Below are 27871 nucleotides of genomic sequence, written 5' to 3'. Positions count from 1 at the left end.
GCTGCCTTTATCTTCCTCTCATTCTGCTGAGAGCTAATCCCAGGAGAGCCCACGAATACAACAGAAAACATCTGGCTGGATATTCGAGTGTAGGAGCAAGAGCAAACTGTTTTCTAGCAGCTGCAGTTCTCTGCAGGAAAGGAGCTAAGGATCCCGGGAAGCTGCCTGACCCACATTGGAAGGACCACTCCCATCCTTGGCTAAGTAACACTTGATGGTAAGGAGCTAACTAGCACAGGCAAGGGTGCTCGCCTGTCTTCCAAACGAATCCCATTCCACAGTACTCCTGCTTCCATAAACAAACACCCTACCCAAGCTGGACTTTTAGACTTTTTAAAACCTGTTTTTGTTAAAGTTCTGTTGGCATAGTGCATAAGTGGGGGAGATTTATCTTAGGATAACTGCTAGAGTTCTGTGGAAAATAGAGGTGGCATTTACACTTGTGTCATTGGTGAACACAGTAACAACGCTGTGTTGGCAAATGTGGCTGTGCAGGGAAAAAGCCTTGATTTGTAGCATTTGCCAATTTTTGTGGTACAAATACTCCCACCATGGCCAATTTCAAGCTACCAGTGTAACGCCACCACATGTGGTATTGGGAAGAGACGCACAGGTCAGATCCAATGTCCCACTGCATGTAGTGGTATCACTCCCATGATAACATCTGTCCTTCCAAAACAATCCCCACTACTCGCTGGGACTTTTTTGACCCTGGTTGAACCTGCAAAAATTCAAAGACACCTCAAGTGGATTGATCTTTCACCCTGTTGAAAATTAGTCAGCTTCTTGCTGAAACACTTTGAAACTTACTTGCTTAATACCATTCCCACTGAAAGGAAACACAATCATTTAAACGAGTATTTAGGTGAGAATATGGATAAATGTCTAAGAGAATGGTCCATAGCAAACTCAGTTCAGAAACCTACTGAAATGACACAAAACAGGAGGGAAAAAAAATCCCTCTCTGCTTCTGAAAAGCTGGAGACAAATCTGGACTCTATTCCACTATTTTCCCAGAGCTAGAAAGAAAGTAACTAGTTCATAAATTCCATCAGGAGCTTGGGGATTTTTGATGTAATGAGTTTTACAGTTTCAGAGGAGAATGCTTTGCTAATAATTATGTAACAGTAATTAAATCTGAAAAAGGCTGTACTCTAACTATGTTGATTTATTGCAGCTCCTACAAAGTACTCCTCGAGCGTGCATTGGAGTGTGGGCTGCCTCCCTCCAGTTTTCTTTAAATTCTCACAGAGCACTGGGTCACAGATGGTCTGAGCTGCTATATTTTCCCTATTAAATTCCTAATAATCTTTTTCTGAGGCTGAGTCATGGAAGCCTGGGGATTTCTCATTTTAATTAGAAGGTTTAAGGAGCTAACTCTGTTTGAAATTTTCTCCTAGGAGGGATGGGTGCAGGTGATCCCATTCAGAAGAATGACACAGTACCGGGGCCAGGACCACATTTCCATATTAGATTGCAGCTTGTTTGGCTCGACTCCTATTTCTGAGGTTGATGATGCATTGTCTGAATTTGAAGAATAAACTTCAGAAAACAGGGTTATTCAGAGATTATTCTTCTTGGGGACATTTTTGGCATTTGCTTCCATTTTTACTTTGCATATAGAGAAGTGATTCAGGAATGTGAATTATTTATTATCCCAAAAGAAGTTTAAATCATATTGATTTGAGCCATAGTCACCAGTGAACAGATTTGGGGACCATTTGTCCTTCTTTATCCCTATTGTTTTCTTCCTTTGGCTCACTCTGACTTTATTTTTAAATATCTCAAATTCTGGGACAGCCTCATATTAAATATGATCTTCAGTTTTACTAGCAGAAGAATGTAAAAATGTATATGAACAGACAGAACACGATATTTAGAGTAATACCTATAATTTGTTGGGTAATCAGAGAGCAGCCTGCAGGATGAACCATGGGGCTGGGATAAAATTAGCTTTTAGAGTGTACCAATGAGTTTGATCATCTGCAGGAAACCTGTTATGTAAAATGGAGTGTACGGTGCTAGGCACAGTTCTCTTGATATTATAATGTACAAAAAAGAAAATGCTTCTAATAGGGCAGCTGCTCAAGTTTCGCCTCCCCCAGTCACAGAGCTGGTTTCTCTGCTTTTGTAAGATAATGAGCATCTCATGCTTTGAATGTGGCACAATCCAGAGAAGAAGTCAAACAGAACTGCTGCTACCTCTGTAGCCCCCTGTAGTTTTAACAGAAGCACGTGCTTCAGAGCTGGCAGCAACTGCATTTTTATAAATCCAAAAAGTGTAAGCAACACGGATGCATCATTTAAAAAATCTATTTTGTAAATGTAGGATGCTGGCTTTATAGTTAATTGTACCACAAGAAGATTTTTCCCCCTTTCACATGCTTTCTGTCTGTATTCTAAAATTCTCTGGCCCCTTCGGTTTCAGCAAATTGAGTCATTTCAAGGTTTGAAAAGTATCCTCATTTGGGTATTACTAATCTTCAATGATTATTTTCATGACTTCATATTGTTCATACATTTCTCAGAAAAGATTTTAGTCTTTACCATCGCAATTTAAAATATAAGCATAAAATATTTATATTTTAAATTCTCTATATATGGAATAAAAATACATAAATATATATATACATCCCACTGTTAGGCTGTGTGATGTTTGCCATGTGTATAATGGAAATTAAATTGAGAAGGAATGTAATAGCTTCCACACTAAATTCTGCATCACATCAGAAGGTTGAAAAAGTAGAGACACGTGCAGCTTAAGAATGTTATACTAAAACCAATTTTAGTATAAAAAAAATTTTTTTAAGGTATTTAAGGCTTTTCAATCTGTAAGCCCAAGCTGATGTTTCTCGAATGTACTGGCTACAGCCATATGTTTAGTGGTTTCATTCGTGAATGTGTGGACAAGTGGCTGAGGGCTGCCAGACTGCCGCTGTGTGAGCAGGCTGGCCTGTGTGATGGGTGTGGATGATACCATGATGGCATGGAAAGCCACCCACACCCCACCATTGTGTGTGGATCCAACCAGGTTCACTCCTAAAGGCCAGATTAAGGGAAGAGGGAGCAACCTTTTTACACCTCGTTCACAAAATGGCTGGCTAGGAGAGTCAATCCTGTAGGAAATGGCCAAGTGAAAATGTATGTGGGTGTAGGGACCTAGAAAAAAATCCCAACTTGTATAGGTTTATTCAAGTGCTTAGATGAAAAACAAAAGCTTTGTCTGAAACTCCTGAATCTCCTTGTACCAGGCCTCATCAAGTTAGAGAACATTCAGTCAGGGGAACAGTTAAGGGCACTATGGCTGCGGCCAGGTTCTTGAAGGAGTTAAACAAGAAAATATATCAGACTTCTGATTAATGGCCAGGGACATTCCAAGCTGCTTTGCCTACCTCAGCAGTACATGGCTGGTGCAGCGGGGTAATATCTAATAACTAATCTTTGACACAAGAATTAAGTCATTTTGTAAGAAAGCAGATCATTAGAAGCCAAATTGAATTATAAGTAATACTATCTCTGTGGAGGATTGTAAATTAATTGGTTTTTAACAATAACATTTCTGTATTTTATTAAAGCAGTGTAAGAACTCGGTGAAGAAACGAATGTAGCAGATAAAGAGGCCAGGTGCTGGTGATGCAAATGAAATAGATGACAGATGGTGAGTAGCACGCTCACTCACTGTGTGTGTATAATGGATAGAGGTAATCAAATTCCTTTGTGAATTGGTGACTTTCTTTACATCAAGAACTTTAACACAGGCTGGCGTACACTCCTCTCCGCCCCCTGCCCCTCAGCATGCACATGTGCATGCACGCACACACCTCTCTGCTTACATGCACGTCCATCCTAATTATAGACAATGCTACTATCAGAAAGATGGGCCATACCTCTATTTACATAACACCACACACAAATATCATTTCACCAAATCAACCTGTATACACTAAACAACAGATTTCTCTGATGAGCACACCTCACTGAGGAAACAAAGCCAAAGCAACCTGTTTAGATTAAAGATGTTCCATTCAGTAAGAGAAGTGATACTTAGACCAAAAGGCTGGGCTTCAATGGAAAAGAATTACCTTTGGCTATGACACTGAGTTTTCCACTAGCATCTTTAAAAAGTGATGAGCATTCTGATGGGTCTCCTTTTCACCCCCAAATCATGGTTATGGAGTCTCAAAACCCCAGAGAAAATTCTCATCCAAGTCAACTATTAGTAGATTCTTTGCAAATTGACTTTTCTCCTCCCCATTCTGGTATCAAAGAAGTTGCTTTATTTTACTGCTGCCTCTGATAAAGGGAAAAGTGTATGCAACCAATTCAAGGACACAAATTCATGTCCCATGTGGAATCCAGAAAGGAATTCCACCCGGGGTCATAACATATGAACATACAACTCTCTGAGAATTATCTTGTACATGTTCAAATCTGTATTTCCTGTCCTTTATTGTGATCTTAGCTTTATTTCCATCTTTCTAACCGTTCACTGGACATTTCCACTTAGATGTTTAGATATTACTTTAGTATCAGTATGTCCAATATAATACTTATGTCATTCTTGCCCAAACCAGGTTCACACGGAAAGTCTCCTTTCTCTGACCTCCCTTTCCCTTGGACTTGAAATTCTGGAGATATTCTGGATGCTTCTCTTCTTTATACTTCATATGCAGTCAAAGCACATAAGCTGTTTGACTTTTCTTCTAAACTGGCATAACAATGATGATTTCCTCTCTGGTCCATGGCTGGACCACTTCACCAACCTCCTGTGTGGTTTCTTCTCACTCTGCCTCTGACGTCTCCAGTGCTCCCTGTTCCCCTTCAGACAAATCATCCCTTGCCACTGCTTTCAAGGCTTTCTGTCTTTCCTACATCACTCAGTCTTCCGCTGGCCCTCATACTTCTCCAGCCACATTCACTTCCCACAGGCTCTCAAAGCATACCATTTGCTCCACAGGGGTCAGTCTCCCAGGCTGTGCAGTGCCATGTTTGTTCCGGGCTAATCACCCATGTTCCATGCAGCCACTATGTCATGGTCCCTCAACCTCAGGACCTTCGGGCATGCTGTCTGTTTGCTTGAAATGTCCACATCCCTTTCCTGCTCCCTAACCTTATGGAGGCCTGCTCAAGCTCCCTCCTCTGTGAAGACTTCCCTAACCACTGCCTCAGAACCTCACAGTCAGGGACCTATTATTTAGTCCTTCTCAATCATTTGCAACTTTGAATTGTTCTCTGGCTGCTTCATACGTGATCACTGAGTGTGCCCAGATACACCAGGAGTCCGCTGAGATGAGGGCTGCATGTTACACGCATCTGTGTCTATTGCCACCTGCAAACACTGCCTAGTGCCTTTAAGCCACTGTGCCTGCTTTCTCACTGCACAGCAGGTACCAGGCACAGAGGCCTCTAGCATTCTTACTCTTCAGGAGCATTTCATCCTTGACTCAGACCCTTGCCCTTCTTCCTGTGCCCTCGAAATTTGATTCTCACCATGGTCCTCTCTGACTGCCTGCCCTCTTTGATTTCTGACTGGGAGCTCTCCCTTACTTCAGCCACTTTTCTCCCCTTGGCCCTGGGGCCCGTAATTTGCAACCACCATTCTTTTTCCTTTGAGGAATGTTCTCAATTGATCTACTCTAATAATGCTGAGCAATATAGTAAGAACCTAACTAATGTATGTTCATGATGGATTATTTAGGGGAAAATACATTTTTTCTGTACTTTTTCAGCTGTGGCACAAATTTACCAGATCATTCTAAATATACTTTATTTGCCCTTTCTTTATATATACATATGCCTACCAGAACACCTCCACACACCAGGCCCTAAATTTGATTCCAAGGAGTTAAAATGGCATTTGCATTGCAGGATTCTGTGCTTAAGGCAGCACAAAGCACTAGACTTTGGTCTGGTGGTGCTAATTTTGTGTTGACTCTTCCTAAGGGAATAGTGTGCCTTTGGACTGTTTCTGATTTCCTATTAGATGGCATTAAAGGAAGTGTATTATATCCTGAACCTAAAAGGATCAGCTCTTTAATAAACTAAATTGACCTTTCTGCTTTTTTCCCCGAGGGGATTGGGGTCTTCCTCCTTTCCCTGAAGCCCCCTTTCTTCCCTGGCAACAAATTGATTTTGTGACTGTTTTGTTTGGCTTTTTTACATGACAACCACATATATGGTAAAGAGTAATGACCAAAAGTCAAACTCCTGGGCAACTGGGGATAGCCAGATGAGACAATAAATATAATTTGTTGAATTACTGAGGTAGCTCCTGTTCTGCTGGATGTGTGTTCAGCTTCAACATCTTGGCAAAGAGATGATGTCATCAGAGTCATAAGGGAAGTGACAGACCACCTGTTAAGTGTCTAGTCACAAGTTAAATCCAGGAGCCCCGAGTTTGTATTCCTCTTTATTTATTTTTATTTTTTATTTTTTGAGACAGGGTCTCACTTTCTCACTCAGGCTGGAATGCAGTGGTGCAATGACAGCTCACTGCAGCCTTGACCTCCTGGCTCAAGTGATCCTCCCACCTCAGGTCCCTGAAGTAGCCGGGACTGCAGGTGCACACCACCAGGCCTGGCTAATTTTTTTGGTATTTTTTGTAGAGATTGGGTTTTACCATGTTGCCCAGACCCTTTAATTCTCATAATTCCCATTTGAAGCTCTATGCTTTTCAATGAAAAGCTTTTTATTACCAAAGCTCCAGAAGACTTGATGTTTTAGTCCCTACCTACAATTCTGAATTTATCATGGTGCAAACTTCTGAAAATTGGCAGCCTTGCAACCCACAGACAATTCAAACCCTAAAAATTCCTTAGCATGAATGAGCTTTATAAATATTCTAAATGTAAGATAGACTGGCACACATGTATAAGAGTAGCTGATATATTGGGAAATAAAGGAGTGATTTGACTATTCAGAACATACATCACCTTTCCTGTGACCAGTAGAAACCTAGATTCTGACTGATTGCAGCAGTAATACTCAGGATTAGCACATTGAGCTCTCGCTGAAAATTAAATTTACTTATATCCCCTAGATTTCCTCCCTCTCTGACAATTTTGGCCTTTCTTTTGCACAGGAGAAATTGTGCAACTGAGTTCCAGAGCCTCGCCTTCCTAATGCATCTGTAAACAGCTGCAGCTCCCTGTTCAATACTGGCTGCAGCTGCCGTAATACCCCAGAAGGACAGCCAAATGGAGAGAGTTCCCCTTAATTGCCTTGCCACCCCCGATTGAATTTATGTTTTGTTTTTAAGTAACATTTTGTTGCATTTGCATTACTGAAATTACCAGGTTACAGTAAACTATAATCCCAAATCAATGTCCCCCAAAGAAAGCACATGCGAACTTTATCACCAACAACAAATTCAATTTTCACATTACCTACTGACAATGAAGCTTGTGCCAGCAACACTTGCGGATTCTGGAAAAGTTCTCCAAACAAGAGGAAAACCATAAATCTTAGGTTTTAATGTCTCATAGCTTTGCTTTTAATTTAACTATTGGTTTTCACCTGTAGGTGAAAACTAATCTTTACATCTTTTGCTTTTGTTTCTAAAATCGCATGACATGACACATAAAGATATTCCCAATTGGAATCTTCACACATAGCTGACGGGAATGCAAAATGGTGCAGCTACAGTGGAAAACAGCTTGGGAAATTCTTCATAAAGTTAAATATAGAATTATCATATAATCCACCAATTCTACTCCTTGGTATGTATGCCCAAAAGAATTAAAAACAGGGATTTAAACACATACACCAATGTTCATTAACAGCATTATTCATGGTAGCCAAAAAGTGTTCATAGACAGATAAATGAATAAAATGTGATATAGACATACACTGTGCCATAAAAATGGAATATTACTTAACCATAAAAAGGAAGGAAATTATGAGTCACACTACAGCATGGATGAACCTTGAAAATGTTAGGCTAAGTGAAATAAGCCAACACAAAAGAATATTGTAAGATTCCACCTAATATGAAGTATCTAGAAAGGGCAAATTCATAAAGACAGGAAGTAGAATGGAGGTTACTAGGGGCCAAAGGGATGGGATAATGGGGAGTTATTGTTTATAAGTACCGAGTTTCTAAGAAGATTAAAAAAATTCTGGAAATAGAGAATGGCAAAAGGTATGCAACTTTGCAAATGTACTCAATGGTGCTGAATTGGAGACTCAAAAATGGTTAAAATGGTAAATGTTATGTTTTGTATATGTTAACGCAATAAAAAAGTTACCCCCAACCATCTAGAGTTTAAAATTATATTATACATTTTGATATGAATCCTAACAAATTGAGAAATAAAAAGGGCTAAAGTATAAGGTTCAAGGCAACAAGGCATTTTTGTCTACAAATTTCTAAAGTGTTTGTCAAAGATAAAACTAGAAAGAGCACCCAACTCTATAACAATATGAGGGATGCCTATGAGAAACAATTATACTTCTTATATAAAAATGAAAAGAAAAAAATCCATTTGATTTCTCCTATCAATGATGGATGCGCTCGACTCATCTCACCTTGGGGAAAACCAAGTGGAAAACAGTTTGTCCAGCAAACAATTTGTTCCCCTCCTTCTCACTTCTATTGTACTTCATTCCTGGGCATTGGGAGAGGGATTCTAAACCTTAAGGAAGTTTAGAATTACCATACGAAGCACACAGTCCCACCCCTTAAAAACTGTGCCCATTCTGGCCGGGCGCGGTGCCTCACGCCTGTAATCCCAGCACTTTGGGAGGCTGAGGCGGGCAGATCACGAGGTCAGGAGATAGAGACCATCCTGGCTAACACCGTGAAACCCCGTCTCTACTAAAAATACAAAAAATTAGCCGTGCGTGATGGCGGGCGCCTGTAGTCCCAGCTACTCGGGAGGCTGAGGCAGGAGAATGGAGTGAACCTGGGAGGCGGAGCTTGCAGTGAGCCGAGATCGTGCCACTGCACTCCAGCCTGGGCGACAGAGCGAGAGTCCGTCTCAAAAAAACAAAAAACAAAAACAAAAACAAAAAAAACTGTGCCCATTCTATAAGGAAGCCTGTTTACCTGTTCTGCCCACTTTAAGGTATTTTGACAAGTAACCGTTGTTAACAAAGGTAACTAAATCAGGCCTACCTGAGTTCTTTAACTTGAAGCTTTACAGCAGTGGTTCTCAGACTTTAGCTGCATTCGAGTCATCCAGAGTGCTTGTTAAAAAGCAGAGCCAATGGGCCCCACCTGCAGATGTTTCTGATTAAGTGGGTCTAGCGTGGGGTTAGAGAATAAGCATTCTAACCAGCGTTCAGGCAGAAGCATATGCTGTTGGCTTAGGGACTGCACGTTGAGAACCACTGCTTTAGAAATGTAACGCGGGAATGTAGAAGACAGACTAAAGTCAAATGACAGGATGGATTCTCTAACTAAATACATATATGGGCATGATAGAAATAATGAACAGTTTAAATTTTAGCATGGGTAGGGGATTAACTATTTACCTTAGACTTTAGGACTAAAACTTATGGATAAAAAGAAGAGTATTCTGATCTGGTCCTGGTGTGTGTGTGTGTGTGTGTGTGTGTGTGTGTGTGTGTGTGTGTGTGTGTGTGATGGAGTGTCTCTCGGCAACGCAGGCTGAAGTATAATGGCGTGACCTCGGCTCACTGCAACCTCTGCCTTCCGGGTTCAAGCGATTCTCCTGCCTCAGCCTCTGGAGTAGCTAGGATTAGAGTCACGCACCACCACACCTGGCTAATTTTTGTATTTTTAATAGAGACAGGGTTTCACCATGTTGGCCAGGCAGGCGTCGAACTCCTGACCTCACGTGATCCGCCTGCCTCAGCCTCCCATAGTGCTGGGATTACAGGAGTGAGCTACCACGCCGGCCCCTCAACTATCTTTCTAATATAATATTTGATATATTTTCCAGAATATCTGTAACCTATATGTAAATTACATAGAAAAATTATACAAACACCTGTGACCACTTCCCAGCCAAGAACCAAAACATAATCAACAACTTACATCCACCTATGTGCTTTTTTTCTCTCCCATTCCAAGTCTGGTCCCTCATTAAAAGGTAACCACTATCCTATTTTTATATTTTTTTTACTTCCTTTTGCACATTTTTGAGATTTATAAAAATGCCACTATACTATATATAGTTCCAAGTACTGTTCCAGGCAGGATTTCCTTCTAGACATTTCTCAGCAAATTTACATATTTTTCTGAATCCCAAATTCTGAGAAGAATCAGTCAGAAAAAAATTTCTTTAAATGAGGAAAAGTACTAGAATTAGTACCTGCAGTTTATACTGCTTTGAAGGAATCTAACTGATGTCAAGTCGAAAGCAAGAGCAGGAAGAGTTGGAAAATGGAATAAAATATTAAGGTTGACTTTTCTAGGAACGAGGACAGTAGCATCACAGAGAGAAGGATCGTGATCTGATAAGTCAGTCTTGCTTCCAGCAGTTCTCATATCCTAACTACGTGTTCCTGGTCCTGACTGCTCCTAACAGTGAATCATTCTTACAAATAAAACAGATATTAATGAGTTTATAGACATGGTGTACTTTGTATAAATCCTTTGAGTAGTGTTTCAAGGAATAACAAGTTCTGAATGCAAGATCAGTTCTTAACAATGTGAACACATGGACACAGGGAGGGAAACAACACACATTGGGGCCTGTTTGTGGGTAGGGAGGGAGAGCATCAAGAGAAATAGCTAATGCACGCTAGGCTTAATAGCTAGGTGATGGGTTGATAGGTGCACCAAGTCACCAGGGCACACATTTGCCTATGTAACAAACCTGCACGTCCTGCATATGTGCCCCAGAACTTAAAATAAAGTAAGATAAAAGATGAGTTCTTAAATAGACAGTTTCAACATGTGATTCCATGAAGAGCTGTTACATTGCTGGGAGATTGAATATTAAATTATTCCCATGCTATGCATAATTTCCGCTGGTGTTTTTCATTGTTTGGATATTTGCTGTAGGGTACACTTCTTGGTAAATACTACTAATCAGTATATTTTATTTGCTAAACAAACATTTTAGATATCCATAATAACAAATAAAGTATGAAATAACAAATGAAGAGTTGGCAGTATTTTAAGAATAACTATGATTTCAGGAATTTCTGAGAATTCCTGGGAATTCTGAATTCTCATGTCTGAATCCCAGAGTTTACTATAAGGATTTGAAAACACTGAGAAACTTGCTTTTTTTCACTATATATTGTAATTCTATCAATGTTGTTTAATAAATGTACCTTATTTTCCCTGCAATATAATATTCTACTAGGTTAATACACTACAGTTGATGTATCCAAACTATCAATAGACATTTGGGATTTTTTCCTTACTTTTGTGAATATGAAGATTTCTGCTATAAATAATTTTTCTGGCACATATTTCTTGCTGCATTTGTGCAATAGATGATATCTCTAGGGAATATAACTTTTTAAGATAATGGCAAATTTACTTTCAAAGTGATTGCACAAATTTATTCTTTGCTACTATTATATAAGTGGTGATGCTGCTGTACATCCTCTCTGACACTTGAAATTATTAGACATCATTTCTCATTGTTATAAAATTTCCAATCATTATTGTAAAATAAAAACAGAGGCAAGCCATTAAGAATCCCAGTGCCCGTAGAAGAGTAAAATGTTGAGAGAGTATCCAGTAAGTTCTTTAACAAGAACAATGAGATACAAATATGTTAGGCAATTGATAAAGCAAACAAAATCTCATTACAGATGTTAAGTAAATACAATAGTGCATTCTTGTACAAAAAACATCTTCTAAACTAAGAAACTTTCAGCTCATCTACAAGAGCTTTTATCACCTTTCTTTGTCAAAAGTAAACAAACATAAGACCAGATTTCCATTTGGCTACCTTAAAATCACCAAGTTGCCATACAGTATATAAAAATTTATTATATGGAATTTCAAAATAAATATTTGATTGCTATAGTATAATATATATAAGACATATGTTAGTCACACTTCTGTACACTGGAAACTTTACATTGTAAATGTTAGAAATAGAATTGCCACAGAGGGAGTTAATTTTAACACATTATGTACAGTGGACTGGGTGCAGCTATGGCTGCAATTAAGGTGTCAGTCAAGCCTAGGGCCTCATCTGAAGACTCAGCTAGGGAAGTATCTGCTTCTAAGCCTCTGTGGTTGTTGGTAGGATTCATTCCCTCATAGGCTGTTGGACTGAGGGTCTCGGCTCCTTGCTGGCTCTTGGCCAAAGGCTATCTTCTGTTCCTTGCCAGGTGGATCTCTTCAACATGGCAGCTTGCTTCATCAAAGCATGCAAGCCAAGAAAGCAATAGAGAGAATCAGCTAACAAGATCATGAGACTTTATAATCCAATCACAAAAGTAACATCCTATTCTCTTTTCTATATTGGTAGTACAAATAAACAAGCTGTTAGACATCCTAATTTTGGCAAACAAGTTGGTAACAATATCTCATTGTGATACTAATTTGCATCTCCCCAATTACTAATGAGGCCAAGCATCCTCTCATAGCTCTATTCACCATTTTTCCTTTTGTGTAAAATGATTTTTAGTGTGTTTTTTACTTTATTCTCAATGGTTTGTAGAAATACATATATACACATATAATATTACTTTGTTAATTAAATGTGTTTCATATTTCTGGGTATATGACTTGTATTTCCACTTTATATTGTTTATGAATAAATTTTTAATTTTAATGCAGACACTATTTTTGTGCTTTATCTAAAAAATTCTTTTCTATACTGAGGTCAAAAAGATAATGTTAGATTTGTTCTTCTAAACTTTTTATTGTTGTGCTTTTCATACATATATAAATTCAATAATTGGTTTTTGTACGTGGTATGAAGTAGGATTTATTTTCACTATCTTTCTGCAAAAAACATTCTGCTACCATTTATTGAATGAAATGCTCTGTCCTTTCCCCAACAATCTAAAACACTCCCCCGTCATATATCAAAGCTCGACGTGTATGTGGGTCTATTTCTGCGCTCCCTCGTCTGTCCAATTACTCAGTTTGTCTATTCCTGTATCAATACTATAATGTTGTAATTACATGGTTTTATAATAAATCTTGATATCAAGAACAGTACGATTTTCTTCTCATCTCCTATAATATTTTGATTCTTCTGGACTCTATGGTCGTTCATATAAATTTTGGAATCAACCTCTGAGATTTCATGAAAAATCCTCTTAAGAGTTTGATTGGAAATTAATTTATTTGGAAATAATTAGCATGTGTACTATATTGGGTCATCCTATCTATGAACATGGACTACCTCACTATTTACTTGTCCTTATTCAGTGCATCTTACCAAAGTTTTACAATTTTCTTCATATAGGACATGCATACATTGTGTTAGGTTTATTGACTTATAGTTTGCTGTTGTTGTTAATGTACATCAAACCTTTCTTTTTCTTTAATTGAATTTTTAAACTGTGGTTAGAATTCATTATTTTTTAATTTTCCCCCAATAAAAGCAAGCTGCCGTGTTGTGAGCTACCCTGTGAAAAGACAAGGAACTGAGGCCTCTAGCCAATAGCCAGGAAGAAACTAAGGTCTGCCCGGAGCCAATGAGTTAGCTTGGAAGAGGATCCTACCTGGGTTGAGTTTTGAGATGACTACACACTTTTGAGAGATCCTGAGCCAGAGGACCCAGGTAAGGTTTCCTGGATTCCTGACCTATAGAAACTGTGATGTAATAAATGTTGTTCTAAACTCCTAAATTTTGGGGTAATATGTTATGCAGCAATGGATAACTAATACACATATAATGGAAAAAAAAAGAGACTAAAAGCATAACATTTCTAGAGAGATTTTGAAACATCACAACTTCAATTATTGTTTTCAATAAGGAGCTAAATCCTACTATTTCAGGTATTAATCAGCATGGTAGGGAAGGTCCATTTGGTGATAAGAGATGATCAGTAAAAATGAGAAAACACTGAATTACCATTCTGCAAGAAAAGACATCTATTAACTTTTAATTAAATCAATAAGCATGTATAAGATACCTACAATTTGTGCAGCAATGTTTTAGATGACAGAATGAAAACAACATAATTAAAAGATAGCCCCTGCCGTTGATTGAACTAGAGTCTATCAATGCATAAACTACTCACTGAGATTATGCAAGGCAGGTTTCGAAGCCATTTTCATTCTTCCAGACCATCTGGATACCTCACTCAGAAGCTCCAAATGGACAACACAGCTCTAAAATTTGGTTAGCTTACTTCTAGAAATTAGTTTATGCAATAGGAGGAGCAGCAATTAAACACCAGCATCTGGCAATATCACTGTAAGATGGTAGCATAAGCATAGATGGAAGGGAATCAATTTTCCAGCTTATTTTAAAAATAACCATGAAAATACACAAATAGAAGAACGTTTGAGACAGTCATTAATTAACAAAGACTTCTTGAGCACCCACTGTGTGCTAGGGACTGTGTTATGCACAGCCTAACACAAGAGAATGAATTAGACATGGTCCCTGTCTCCACTCAGCTTATCCCGTGGTGAAAGATATACAAGTAAATTATAACCACATATGATGATGCATCCGATGAGGGAAAATATAGCATGGGGAGGATCGCTTCCCTGCAGAAGTTTAACGTAAGCTGTGACCTGAAGGAAGAAGAGAATTGAGAACATTTCTAGTGGACGAAGCAGCATTCCCAAAGGCCTGGAGATGAAGAACTTGGCCTTCAAAGAACAGAAAGACCAGTGTGGCTGGAGCGCTGGGAGTCTGCTGGAGGGGAGAGTGAACACAGCTCTGTAGCCAGCTGAGAATTTTGTATGTTACGTGAAATGCAATAGGAAGCCTCTGAAGGAATGTAACTAGGGGAGTGACCTGGTCTGATTTACACTGTTAATAGATCACTCTAGCTATTTTGTGGGTGGGAAAAAGTTGGGAGAGCAGCAGTGGAAGCTGGCACTGACCTCTGGATTTCATAAACTATGGTTCCTTTTGTCTGTCCTGCATTTATCTTTTTTTTTTTTTTTTTTTTTTTGAGACGGAGTCTCGCTCTGTCGCCCAGGCTGGAGTGCAGTGGCACGATCTCGGCTCACTGCAAGCTCCGCCTCCCGGGTTCACGCCATTCTCCTGCCTCAGCCTCCCGAGTAGCTGGGACTACAGGCGCCCGCTACCACGCCCGGCTAATTTTTTGTATTTTTAGTAGAGACGGGGTTTCACCGTGATGGTCTCGATCTCCTGACCTCGTGATCCGCCCGCCTCGGCCTCCCAAAGTGCTGGGATTACAGGCGTGAGCCACCGCGCCCGGCCTGTCCTGCATTTATCTTACCTTTGCTCCCATCATGTTCTGGTTCTTGTTCTTTTCTTCCACATTCTGAAAGAATGTACAGAACTCATCTTCCGATGAGCCACTTCAGTTTTCTGAAGTACCCAATTTTCTGTCTCTATTACAGTTGAAAATCGTTCAATTGTGCTTTTTGTCTTAACAGTTTCAAATCTCAAAGCTGCATTTTCTGTGCAGTTTCAAATTTCAAAACTGCATTCTCTTCATGTCTGTTGTATCTAGTTCCATGGGTGCAAGATATCTTTTATCTTTTAAAAAATTTTATTTTTTCCCCTTATTTACAAAATGTAGGCATGTTCACATTTGGAAAAAATAGGAAGTGCAGATAAGCAAAAGGAAGAAAATAAAAATATAGTTTTAATTGCACACTTCACAGATCATTAGTGTGTGCATATGTGATTGTAAGTTTTGCCCTCTTTTATTGCCTGTCTTCTTTCACTTAAAATACATCATGAAAATCTTTCCATATGAACATTCATCTCCAACATATTTCAAAGCAGAATAATGTTTGTGTGTCTATGCTTGTCATTTCAAGCAATATCTTCTTTTCCTATTTATCCCTGAAATGTCGCTGTTTCCCAGGGATCTTTTGGGGACTCTTCCTTCTTTTTACGGTACGTAATGTCCTTGAGAGAATTTATCTATTCTCATGGCTTCAAGGATCACTTCAAATAAATGATGCAAATCACTAAACTACACTTCTAGCCCAAACAATTTTCTACTTAACTTCAGGCCCATACTTAGCCAAATACCTAATATATCCATTAGATATCCAACAGTACTCTTTCTCAAATGGTAATGCATATTAAAATCACCTGGAAGCTTGTTAAAACACAGATTGCTGGACCCTGCCCCCAGAATTTTTGATTTAGTGCCTCTAAAATGAAACCCAAAGATTTGCTTTCCTACCAGGTTCCTAGGTGATGCCAATATTGCCAAGGGGACCACACTTTGAGAACCACTGTCCTGTAGCTACCTCAAATACAGAGTAAGTGGTAATCACCCTCTTTATCCCCACAGCCTCTCACCCTTACTTTTAACATTTTATTATAGCATGAAATTCAAATAGAAAGGTGTTCATATCATACATATTCTGCTCAGTGTGTTTTTCATAAAGTGAATATTCATGTGTAAGCAGTACCTAGATCAAGAAACAGAACATTGCCAACGCCCTCAGCAGCCACCTCATGACCTATTACTGTTGCTAACCCTGTCTACCAAACTGATTTCAGACTCCATAGCTTGGTTTTGCCTAGTGCTGTGCTTATGGAAACTGCATTGCACACTGTGTGCTTGTTTGTGTCTGCCTTCCTTCACTCTCCCTATTATTACACTGTGATGTCCATTTCATCCTCATTTGCGTCTGTCAGTCACACAGCTAGAAAGGTTAGGCACATTCTAGTCTCCCCACTTTCACATCCAATCTATGACCTGGTCTAGCAACTCTAACTTATAGTTATGTTTTCAACTCATCTCTATAATTAAAGTCTCAAAAAGGATTCTTATCACCTCTTATGGGAACCATGAAGATATTCTCTCCACCTGTTTTTCCTGCCTCCTTTCTCTTGGTCTGTCCTCTTTGGTGCCAATTTGGTCATTTAAAATGGAAACTTGACACTCTCCTTTACTTCAAAGTAAAAATCAAGAACCAGGTTTTCAAATGCCACCACTTCTTTTTCTTTCTTCATGCGGTTATTCTTTCTTACTGTAGGTGGGGATTCTCCACAGGGCAGAAAGCAACATTGATTGCAAGCTAAAAATTTTACCTCTCTCTTCCTCCTCTACTCAGGAGGACTGATTTGCATCCTTTAGTTCAGTTTAAAAAAAAAAAAATCCCGAAGAAGAATTTTGATGAATTCAGCCTGGCTCAGGTGATCAACTCTGGATGGCCAGCAGGGATCAAGGCCTAAAAGCATAGGCACAACCACAGGAAACCCATATCACAGGTGGCATCCCCAATGCCTGCAACCCACCCTGAGACCTGTACCACCCCATGTAACTGGAGTTCCTAAAGGATGAATTTGACTAGACAGACAGAAACAACTTCCAAAAATAATAGGAAAGATGAGGAAAAACTTGCGTCATCAGATCTAAAAGGTCCTGGGTAAGAATATTGAAAATGCACTTTAGCCATGTCATAATGACATTTCCAAATTCCAAGGACAATTAACAAGCAAACTAGAAGAGCACCGCACTAAATACTGGGATAAGTTATAAGGAAACAGGAATTTTATCTTAGAATTCCGTACTCAGATGGTTGTTCATACAAGAAAGAAAGTATGACATTTTTGGACATTCAAAGACTCTGAACATATGCCACCTATGTCCATTTTCAGTGGATTAAAAAAAAGAAAAGCACTAGGGAAAATTATTGACTGTAGGGAAAAGGCTGAATGTAGAGCTCATGAGAAGGAAAGTAAAGATACGATAATGAGCAATGTAAGCAGTAAAACTTGTAATTATGTCTAAATAATTATTAGTGGAGTTGTGAAGTTTAATGCTATTAATAATAATTAAGAAGGCCAGTCATGGTGGCTCATGCCTGTAATCCCAACACTTTGGGAAGTCGAGGCAGGTGGATCACCTGAGGTCAGGAGTTTGAGACCAGCCTGACCAACACGGCAAAACCCCGTCTCTACTAAAAATACAAAAATTATATGGGCATGGTGACGGGCACCTATAGTCCCAGCTACTCAAGAGGCTGAGGCAGGAGAATCACTTGAACCCAGGAGACAGAGGTTGCAGTGAGCCAAGATCACACCATTGCACTCCAGCCTGGGCGACAAGAGTGAAACTCCATCTCAAAAACAACAAATTAACAATAATAATAATAAGAAGTCTTTCTTACTTAGAAGTAGAAGATGTTAAGTAAAGGATACTGAAACTTCAATTCTGAGTTATGAAGATGATTGGCAAGAGGGCAGGTAGAAGGTAGGTAAAGCATATTAATGTTCTTTTATTTTCAAAGATAGTGTTGCAAACATTATTACATTCTGGTTGTTCAAAGAAAAAGTTAAATTCTAATATGCTCGATGCAAAACTAAAATCAAATTAGCAAACTGTAGCCTCAGGGCTAGCTGGCTGTTTTTATAAATAAAGTCTTATTGGAACCAGGGCTAGGACTAGGATGAGGCAAGTGAGGCAGGGTGTGAAACACCCTGTGATAGGAATCCTGTGTTTACTTATTTTTACTTATTTTTCATATATTGTTCATTATGGATTTTTTGCATTGATTTTGTTTTTTTATATACAGTCATGTACCACTTAACAATACATCCTGAGAAATGCATCATGAGGTGATTTCATAATTGTGCAAACATAGGGTGTACTTACCCAAATCTAGGTGGTATATCTATTTGTATTTATTTATTTTTCCTATGGAAAACCAATGTCCCAGCACCATTACTGGATATCAACCCTTTTTCCTACTTGACCTGCAGTGGCAATACCAACTGCCATATACCAGGTTTCTACATATGCTCCATGATAATCTTATAGGACCACTGTTGTATATGTGGTCTATCATTGACAAAAGCTCTGTTATTTGGGGTATGCTTTTAATGCATGAAAATATTATTTATCTTGACTACTGAGTTGTTGTCTCCTTTGTAAATTTGCCCTCAAGTTTTCTCATGTGTCTCACTCTTGTGTAAGCCCCACATCAAACTATTTGAAGAAATATTATTTTAAAGCAAATCCTAAACAACATAGCATTTCATCCATAAATATTTCAGTATGTATCACTAAAGATAAGGCCTCTCTGTTTAACATAGCCATAATACCATTTTCACACATAGGAGTTTGTTATATAATTCTATTTCATGTACGTTTCACATTCTCTATGTTAAAAAGTTAAAAAAAAACTTATTTGAAGAAATAAACAAAACAGAGAAGGTTTTCCAATCCTTAAAATAAAAACTAGAGAGAAAAAAGAAAGTAACAACAACACACATGTAAATATATAAATTGGGAGAGAATTGTTAGGCAAAGTGTACCATATAAAAGCTAATGAAAACAATGCAAATGAAATTAGTAAGTTCAGAAAAAGAAAAAATCAAAATAAAAGAAATATTTTCCATTGATAATACGGATATTAGTACTTTTGTACTTGATAAGAAATATCCATTTATATTTGCTAAAATTTTATTCTGTATCAAAGAGATACAGAGATATATCATTTACCAATTGACATTGCATTAAAATTTATAAATCAACAATATTAGAAAGACAAAGACATTTGATAAAACTTTCAAGAGTTTTCCATTGCTCTTAAGAGAAAATTAGAAATCCTCTCAGTCTCTCTAGACCCTGCACAATCTGCCCCTAAACAAATTCACTTTTTGAGCTTCTCTTACATGCCCACCACAGGCTTTCCCGATGTTCAAATGTGCCAAAACCTCCCGAATGGGGCTGGTTCCCAGCAGGATCACGTCCTCCTGCCAGTTCCCTCCTTAACCTGGCTCCCTAGTGAGTGATCCTTCCAGGCACACTCTCAGAGAGGCTTCTCTTGGGTCCACATTAGGATGGATCACTCTATGCTGCATCTCATAGCACATTTTATTCTCCCTCTATGGCATGTCTCATACTTTGTAAATATTCAATCTGTAGTTCACCCTCTATAGACTGTGAGCTGCCTGAAGGCAGTGGCTGTGTATTGTTCACAGCTCTTTAACCAGTGACTAGCATAGTGTCTGACACACAGTATGTGCCCAATAAATCATTTATTGTTGAATGATTTCAATGAGATGTTTACTATATATTCTCATGATTTATTTGCTATTTCTATTCCAGTACCATAGGATTTTTATTGCAGCCTTTTCAGTATCTATTTATAGCAGATGGAGTAAATGCCTCTTACTAGTTATTTTTCAAAATTCTCTTGACAACTGTCATATATTTAGAACTAACTTGTCCAGTTCCAAAAACAAGCAAACAGAAAGGACAGTTGGGATTTGGATTGTAATTGCATTATATGTCTATATTCATCTGGGGAAGAGCAACATTTGCATTACATTGTTTCCTGCCATAGCCAACCAGGATGCCTTTTCCCCTGTAATGGTAGCCCCCAGGGTATATGCGCAACATTCAGTTGGCTGACAAATTTTAGGGGCTTCTGTTATCCCCGAGGTAGAAGATAGACAGGGAGTCACGTAACATTCCTCTTCCAGTACAAATACACAAACATCCTCCAAAAGTGATGAAGTGGTAGAGCATTCTCAGGAGAGCTTTAACCTTCTTCACACTTTGCCCTGGGAGTTCTCTAATTTTACCCAGTCCCTGTGAGCTCTTACACCTTACGTGATCTTTCCCTTCACTCATACACTAAAGCATCCAAGCATCACCGGCGTCTTGGAATACAGGTCCAGCTTCTAATATTCTAAACATACATACCAGTTAAAGGAAACCGGCATGCTCCACCTTTTCCACCTGAAGTCTTATTTACAGAGGGCTGTAATAGTTCTAAAGTCTGGAGTCAGGCACGTTTTCCTAATAGTGGAGATTCTCTAACTCAATTAGCCAGGAAAAAAAGCAATAGAGGAAAGGCAGATGTCTGGCAGTTCTAAGCATTCTGCCTTAGGATGCCTCCAGTAATGAGTAGGGGGAGGGAGCATAGTTTGATGGTTTTCTGCTTCTTTTGAAGCTTCTGTGTACTTTATTTTAATATTAGAAATCCAAATGTTTGCAACGCCTAAGTCCATTTGTCCTGGTCCTATCTTATATCCTTCAGAAAAATTGCGTCCACACTGGAGTCTCATCTCAGCCAGGAGCTGGTTTCCAAAACCGGCATTCAAGGGGACAATTGCTTATAGTCAAAATTATCCTTGAAAATTCTTCAAATTGCCCCTGAAGAACAGTATACAGATGTAATTATCTTACAATAAATTCAACACCGCTTTTCCTTCCAGTACTGAAATAGATTACTATTTCATAAGTTGCATACCCAGTGAAGGAGTTGGCTTGCATTGGGGAGCTCTATTGCATGAAATATACATGTCTTAAAAAAAAATAACAGAAACATGTGCTGCATGGAGTAAATGAAATTTAATTTGTGTATGCTAAATGGGCATATGATATGACTCCACTGTATTTCTTTTTATGTATATTTTGTTTTTTAATCAAATTTATTCAAAAGTAGTTTATAGTTTCTGTAGCCATTATGAATGAGCTCTTATTTTTGTTCCTTTCAATTTTTTCCTGGTTCTATCTAGCAGATGGGAAGCTATTGATTCTCATGTGTTTTTTTTTGTACTCCAACAATGTAATAACTTCTGTTAGCTTTATTAATAGTTTTAAAACAGATACTCTTGTACTTCGTAGGTATAAAATTATACAGTCATATCAGCAGTAAATAATAGTTCTGTTCTAATATTTAGACTGCTCATTTTGTTTTCTTGTATTGTGACATTTCTTTGCAACTTCAAAATGTTTTAAAACGTAATGATGATAATAGGCATCTTATTGTTATTAATCTAATGGTGAATACCTTAATCATTTTTCCCCTATTATAATTTTTGCTCTTGGTTCCAGATAAATTATCTTTATGATGTTCAAGAAGTTTCCTTATTTGCCTTATAGTAAATATAAATTCAATATTTATTTTAAATCATGAATGGCTACATCTTATTTAAGACACCCTAGAAAGATTGCTAATAGGGTATTCCAAGGGGTGAACTAGTATATTGATTAAATTAGGTTTGTTTCCCACACTCTCAAGGTTTCAGAAGATATCAGAGAAGACATTTGAGAACATGAAGTAGTGTGGACTTCCACAATTATGCCCTTGTGCGTCCCAGGCTGTGATGAAAAATACCTAACAGAAGGATCTGGAAATGTATTTTGAGTTTCTCAGAGTGTAAGCTACTCTTAATTTATTTTGAATCTCTGGGTGTTTATGCTTTTAAAAAGATCTGGCGATCCGGGTTTATACCATTCAATACTTAGCAGAGTTTTACGGCAAGCCAACTCAGAGTGGATTAACATCTTTTACATGAAGTTATAAGCTTACATGGGTTCTGTTTGTGGCACCAACCAACAAGACAGCAAGTTGCTACAATTTCTAGACCCTCAATCTAGTTCTTAAAAATCTACCACACCAGGAGAAAGAGTTCTATCATCTCCCAGTCCTAGTATCTTCTTTTAATCAGTAACAGCCACCACAAGAACTGAGAAGGTGACAGGAGTTCATGAAAACACTGACTATAACACCACCACTGGGAGAAATAAAACATTACAGAACCAAGGGGTTTATGTGCTGCCTGTGAAATCACTTTTACTTGCAATCCAAGACCACTCTTCATGCTCTTGTCTTTTTGCCATTGCACACGTCCACTCCACCCACTCCCCAGACTTTTCCCCAAGGTAGAGAACGTGACACTGTATGTTTCTCTATCACCAATTACAATTGAATTTGTTTGCATATGGCATTTGTCCATTTTAATATTATGATCATGAGTCAGGGTTCTAGAATTGTGGCAGTGGAAAGTGGTGCCTACACAGTTGTGTGTTGCATCTGCTCCACTATCTGAACTGCAGTTGTGTTCTGGGCTCACGTGAAGCTTACTTTGAAGGATGTACACACTAAGTAGTCTCCTTTGCTAACCCATTCCTCCCAAGGTTTTCACTGAATTCGTGAATAACATACTCTGTTTCTGCCGACTGAACCTATACATTCTCCTCTTCCGGTAATGTTTCATTGAAACAAATTACCCGATAATATTTATTAAAATATTTAGATTTTCTTATGTTGGACTTTAGTTGAATTCTCTGTCTGTGTATGTGTGTAAACCTAGCCATATTGCCTTCGTCTTAAAATTAGTAGTGTTTCTTCGTATGTTTAGAATCTTATTTACTCATTCTTCTCACTGTTACTTATCACATGCCTTCTGGGTGACAGGTATTGTGCTAGGGAAAATGTTGGTGAAATTTATCCACTTTTCTCCCAGATGGATGATTTGGGATGTTTTGTAAGAGCATAAAATTAAAAGGGCAAACTCAGAATAAACTGTAACACATACCATAGCATATAACAGACTTTCATTTCAAAGTGAGTTTCAATGTTCAGAACAAACTTGGTCATAGTCATTAGTAGAACCTGGATAAAGTTAAATTCTTAGCTATTTCAACTGGAAAAAAATAAATTTTGTTATTTATCTTATGTGTTATTGATATTATACTTAGAATTCCTGATGAGTATATTTGTTTTTAAAGATTACATATAATTCCTAAAAAACCTATTCTGAGAGGAATTCCATTTCCAGCCAGGATGGAGTGAAAGGAACCAGATATAATCCTATACACACACACAGACACACACACACACGAAGCAACTAAATACCTGGTCAAGATATACTAATCGATGATTCTAGACATTGGACAACAGACAGCACAGGACAGTGGTTCTTCAGAGAGGGAAGACAAATGAGGTAAGTCATACAATTACATTAGCGAACTTCCCAGAGACAGATTACGGGCCATGGTGCAAGGGAGGGGAAAGTAGGCAGAGGCCAAAACCCTAGATTTGTTGAGGAGCCACTGCTGGTATTCTGGGGAGGCCAAGGTAGCTACAGTTCTTAGGGGAGAATAGTGGAGAGAAGAAAGCTGCATACAGAGACAGCTATGAAGAACTGCAAAGAAACCTTGGTTGGTCTTCAGCTGCATGGCGATCAGCACATATGTGAAGAAACTGCCCAAGGTTGGGGAAAGAACCATCTGAAAGGATTAGAGTGAACACTTCTTAAAACTAACAGATTTGAAACTCAGCACCACTATTTCCTAGCTGTGTGATCTTAGGCAAATCATTTATGCTCTCTGAACCTGTTTCTTCATCAGAAAAATGGATATATAATACCACTGACATCAGAGAGTTTTTGTGCAAATCAGAAAGAATCAATATTACATAGCAGGGGAACTGGCACATAATAGTTGCTCAATTAACCAAAAAAAGGTGTCCCACAAATAAAATAAAGTAAAATAAAACTAATGGAGGACTTGGAATAATTCATGTTCCCAACAACAAAAATGAAAAACCATGTCATGTCATTCATGGGGCATTGCATGGAGTACTCTGAAGGCTATCGTCTTAGTAGTGGGAAGAAAAATAGCCCTAGATTAAATACTGCCCTGATCCCACCTAACAAAGCTTAAAATCAAGATTTTAAAGAATAAAATGGTTTCCAAGTAACTTAACTGTATCCCAGAACAGAGTTTAAGAATATTTATGAAAACACAAGAACATCTACCACTCACCAAGATAAAAGCCACAATGTCTGGCATCCAGTAACAATTACTAGCCATGCAAAGAAGCAGAAAAATATGGCTCATAATGAGGAGAAAATTAATCAACAGAGACTTTAAAATGTCATAGATGATAAGAGTAGATAATAACTTTCAAATAATTATTATAACTATATTCCATACAGAAAGGAAAGATTGAGCATGTTAAGTAGAGACATATAATATATAAAGACCCAAATAGAACTTTTAGAGATGAAAACTACAATGTCTAAGATGAAAATTACATAGAATGAGATTAATAGCAGTTCAGACAATATAAAAGAAAAGATTCATGAATATGAAGACACAGCAATAGAAATTATCCAAAATGAAATACAGTATGAAAAAGACTAAAAGAAATGAACAGAATCAATGTGTGTGAGACAACTTGAAATAGCCTAATGTACATGTAACTGATGTCTCCAGAGGTTAGGACTAGGGATCTGAAAAAAATATTTGAAGTAGTGCTGGCTGAAAATTTTCTAAATTTGATGAAAACTACAAACCCACAGGTTCATGTTCATCAAACTCCAGACACAACCTGAAGAAAACTACATCAAGTAACATATTTAAATTACTGGCCAGGCGTGGTGGCTCATGCCTGTAATCCCAGCACTTTGGGAGGCTGAGGTGGATGGATCACTTGAGGTCAGGAGTTCGAGACTAGCCTGGCCAACATGGTAAAACCCCGTCTCTACCAAAAATACAAAAATTAACCAGGTGTGGTGGCACACGCCTGTAGTCCCACCTACTTGGGAGGCTGAGGCAGAAGAATCACTTGAACCCAGGAGACAGAGGTGGCAGTGAGCCGAGATCATGCCACTGCACTTCAGCCTGGACAACAGAGCAAAACCCTGTCTCAAAAAATAAAAATAAAAAAATAAATTGCTTAAAACCAGTGATAAAGAGAAATCTAAAAAGCAACCCAAGGAAAAAATTCACATCATGGAGAGGAATAAAGATAAGAATTACAATGAACTTCTTATCAGAAACCATCCAAGCCAGAAGTCAGTGGAGCAACATATTTAACTACTGAAAGAAAAGGGAAAAAACCCATCAACCTGGAATTCTTATCCCAGCAAAAAAACTTTCAAAAGGGAAGGCTAAATACATACTTTTGCAGACATACAAAAGCTGAAAGAATGCATCGCCAGCAGATATGCACCACAAAAAAATGTTAAAGGAAGTCCTTTGGGCTGATGAAAAATGAGCAATGGTACCAGATAAATATCTGATGCTACACAAAGGAATGAAGAGTAACAGAAATAGTAAATATGTGATTAAATAGAAAACACGTTTTTGTTACTTTTAAAATACCTTTAAAAGAGAACTGATTATTTAAAACAAAAATTAAAATGTGTATTGTGGTGTTTGTAACATACATAGAGGAAAAGTATAGGACAAAAATAACACATAGGCCAGGATGGAGGGAGGGAAAAATACTATTTTAAAGTCCTACTATACATGAAGTTCTAAACTATAATGAAGGTAGACTGTGATAAGTATGAGATGTATACCACAGACACCAAAACATTCACTAAAAAAAAACAGGTTATAACAAGTGAGCCAGTAAAGGAAACAAAATGGAATCATAAAAAAAATCATTAATGCAAAAAAGGCAGAAAAGGTAGAAACATGAAACAACAGATGGGACAAATATCATCTATTCTGAGAGAATAATCAGAAATACAAAATTTAGAAACAAAGGGATTTATCATGCCACTATCTACAATACAAAACATTGGAAATCGCCTATCCAACAATAGGGAAATAGTACAAAGGCACTAAAACTGTTGTTTATGAAGACCATGTCATAACATGAGAAAATACTGGTGCTATAAAGTAAATTGAAATAAAGCAAAATGTAAAATTTTATATTGAACAATACCTCAACTACAAACAACCATGATAGGAAAGAAAAAAAGTGTGTGGTATGACAATAGTAATTTTTGTCTACTTTTTTTTCAATTTTCTATAATATTATATTCCTTAAATAATCTGAAGAGAAAAACTGCAACTAAATTTTTGAATATTGTCAGGTCCTGTGCTAGACCTAGTCACATACTATCTCATGGCTCCCCACAACAATATTGCAAAAAAGAAATATTTTTCAATGTTTTCAAATAAGAAAATTGAGGCTCAGGGAGTATATGCCAGGCACACAGAGCTAATGTGTCAGAATATTGGCAGTTACAGGTGTTTTCTGCATAGATTTAATCCCTTAATCTGGGTGTTAGAAACCAGGTATGTCTGATTCCAAATACCATGATATGTATTTGTCGCAGAACTAATTTAAAAAAAGGCATAAAATTCTCTTTATTTTGTATGGTTGTTTTGCAATTTGGGGGATAAACAATATGTAAGATTAGCTGATGTAATTCAATCAGATTTTTAACAATTGAATTGCCAGATATAAGCTGAACTTGATAAAATAGAAAAAATATCACATCTTACAGCTAATAAATACAAAAAACAAAATGGCTACTATAAAAATTATTCACATTCTTACAGGCATTATCTTCTTAGAGAAGCATGGATCTTAATTGATTAAAACCATCATTTGCCCAGTGGAATTTAAGACATATTAGAAGACTTTATTCATAGAAACAAATATCAGCATGCTGGTTGGAAAGTCCCTATGCTCAGTAGTCTTATAAAATACTGTGCATTAGCATATGTTGATGTTTTATACATACAGGCATACATGTTTACTAAATAAGTGTATTGTCAATTGTTATCCTTAATCACAGAGTAATTTATTTACAACAACATAATTGAAACTGATGCTAAGTACTTCTACTATTCATAAATGCAGAGAAATCTAGTTTTAAAATATATCAGTACCAAACTTGAAAGGATGATCTGTTCCAAAATCAAATGACCTGGAGAAATCTGCATACTGTAGAGATACTTATGGCCGGCAGGCACAAGGTATTTATATCGTTTATACTGGAATTTTCTTAATATGTTGAATCCTTTAGCGAAAGAAATCTGATTTGATGCAAAAAGAAAGCAAGATACTGTGTTTTTATTTTTGTTTTTCAGTGCTGGTCGCCTGGAGAGCAAACACAATGCTTCTACTGCTCTGGAAAATCTGAAGCTACAAAGATGATTTTCAAAATTAAGGGCAACTCACAGCTGAAAATTATACCTTTGGGCAAAGGGCCAATTCGGGATGCGTTTCTCTCTGATTTGGAGCCATGCCAAAGTCCCTCAGTCCCATTTGTTCAGTTTTACAGCTAACAAACAAAAAGGAAATACTGAGAATGTA

The 27871-nt window shown here is 37.8% G+C and overlaps 1 long non-coding RNA gene across 1 annotated transcript; it reads left to right on the top strand.

Moving 5' to 3' along the window:
• Positions 1–27871, top strand: LOC107976054 (uncharacterized). Its single transcript, XR_001719697.3, has 5 exons — positions 1–217; positions 3576–3658; positions 13492–13670; positions 22043–22180; positions 27646–27871. It is a non-coding gene; the product is annotated as an uncharacterized LOC107976054 (long non-coding RNA).

This window comes from Pan troglodytes, chromosome 6, assembly GCF_028858775.2.
Source record: "Pan troglodytes isolate AG18354 chromosome 6, NHGRI_mPanTro3-v2.0_pri, whole genome shotgun sequence".
Taxonomy (NCBI): domain Eukaryota; kingdom Metazoa; phylum Chordata; class Mammalia; order Primates; family Hominidae; genus Pan; species Pan troglodytes.
This window is presented reverse-complemented; position numbering and strand designations above follow the sequence as displayed.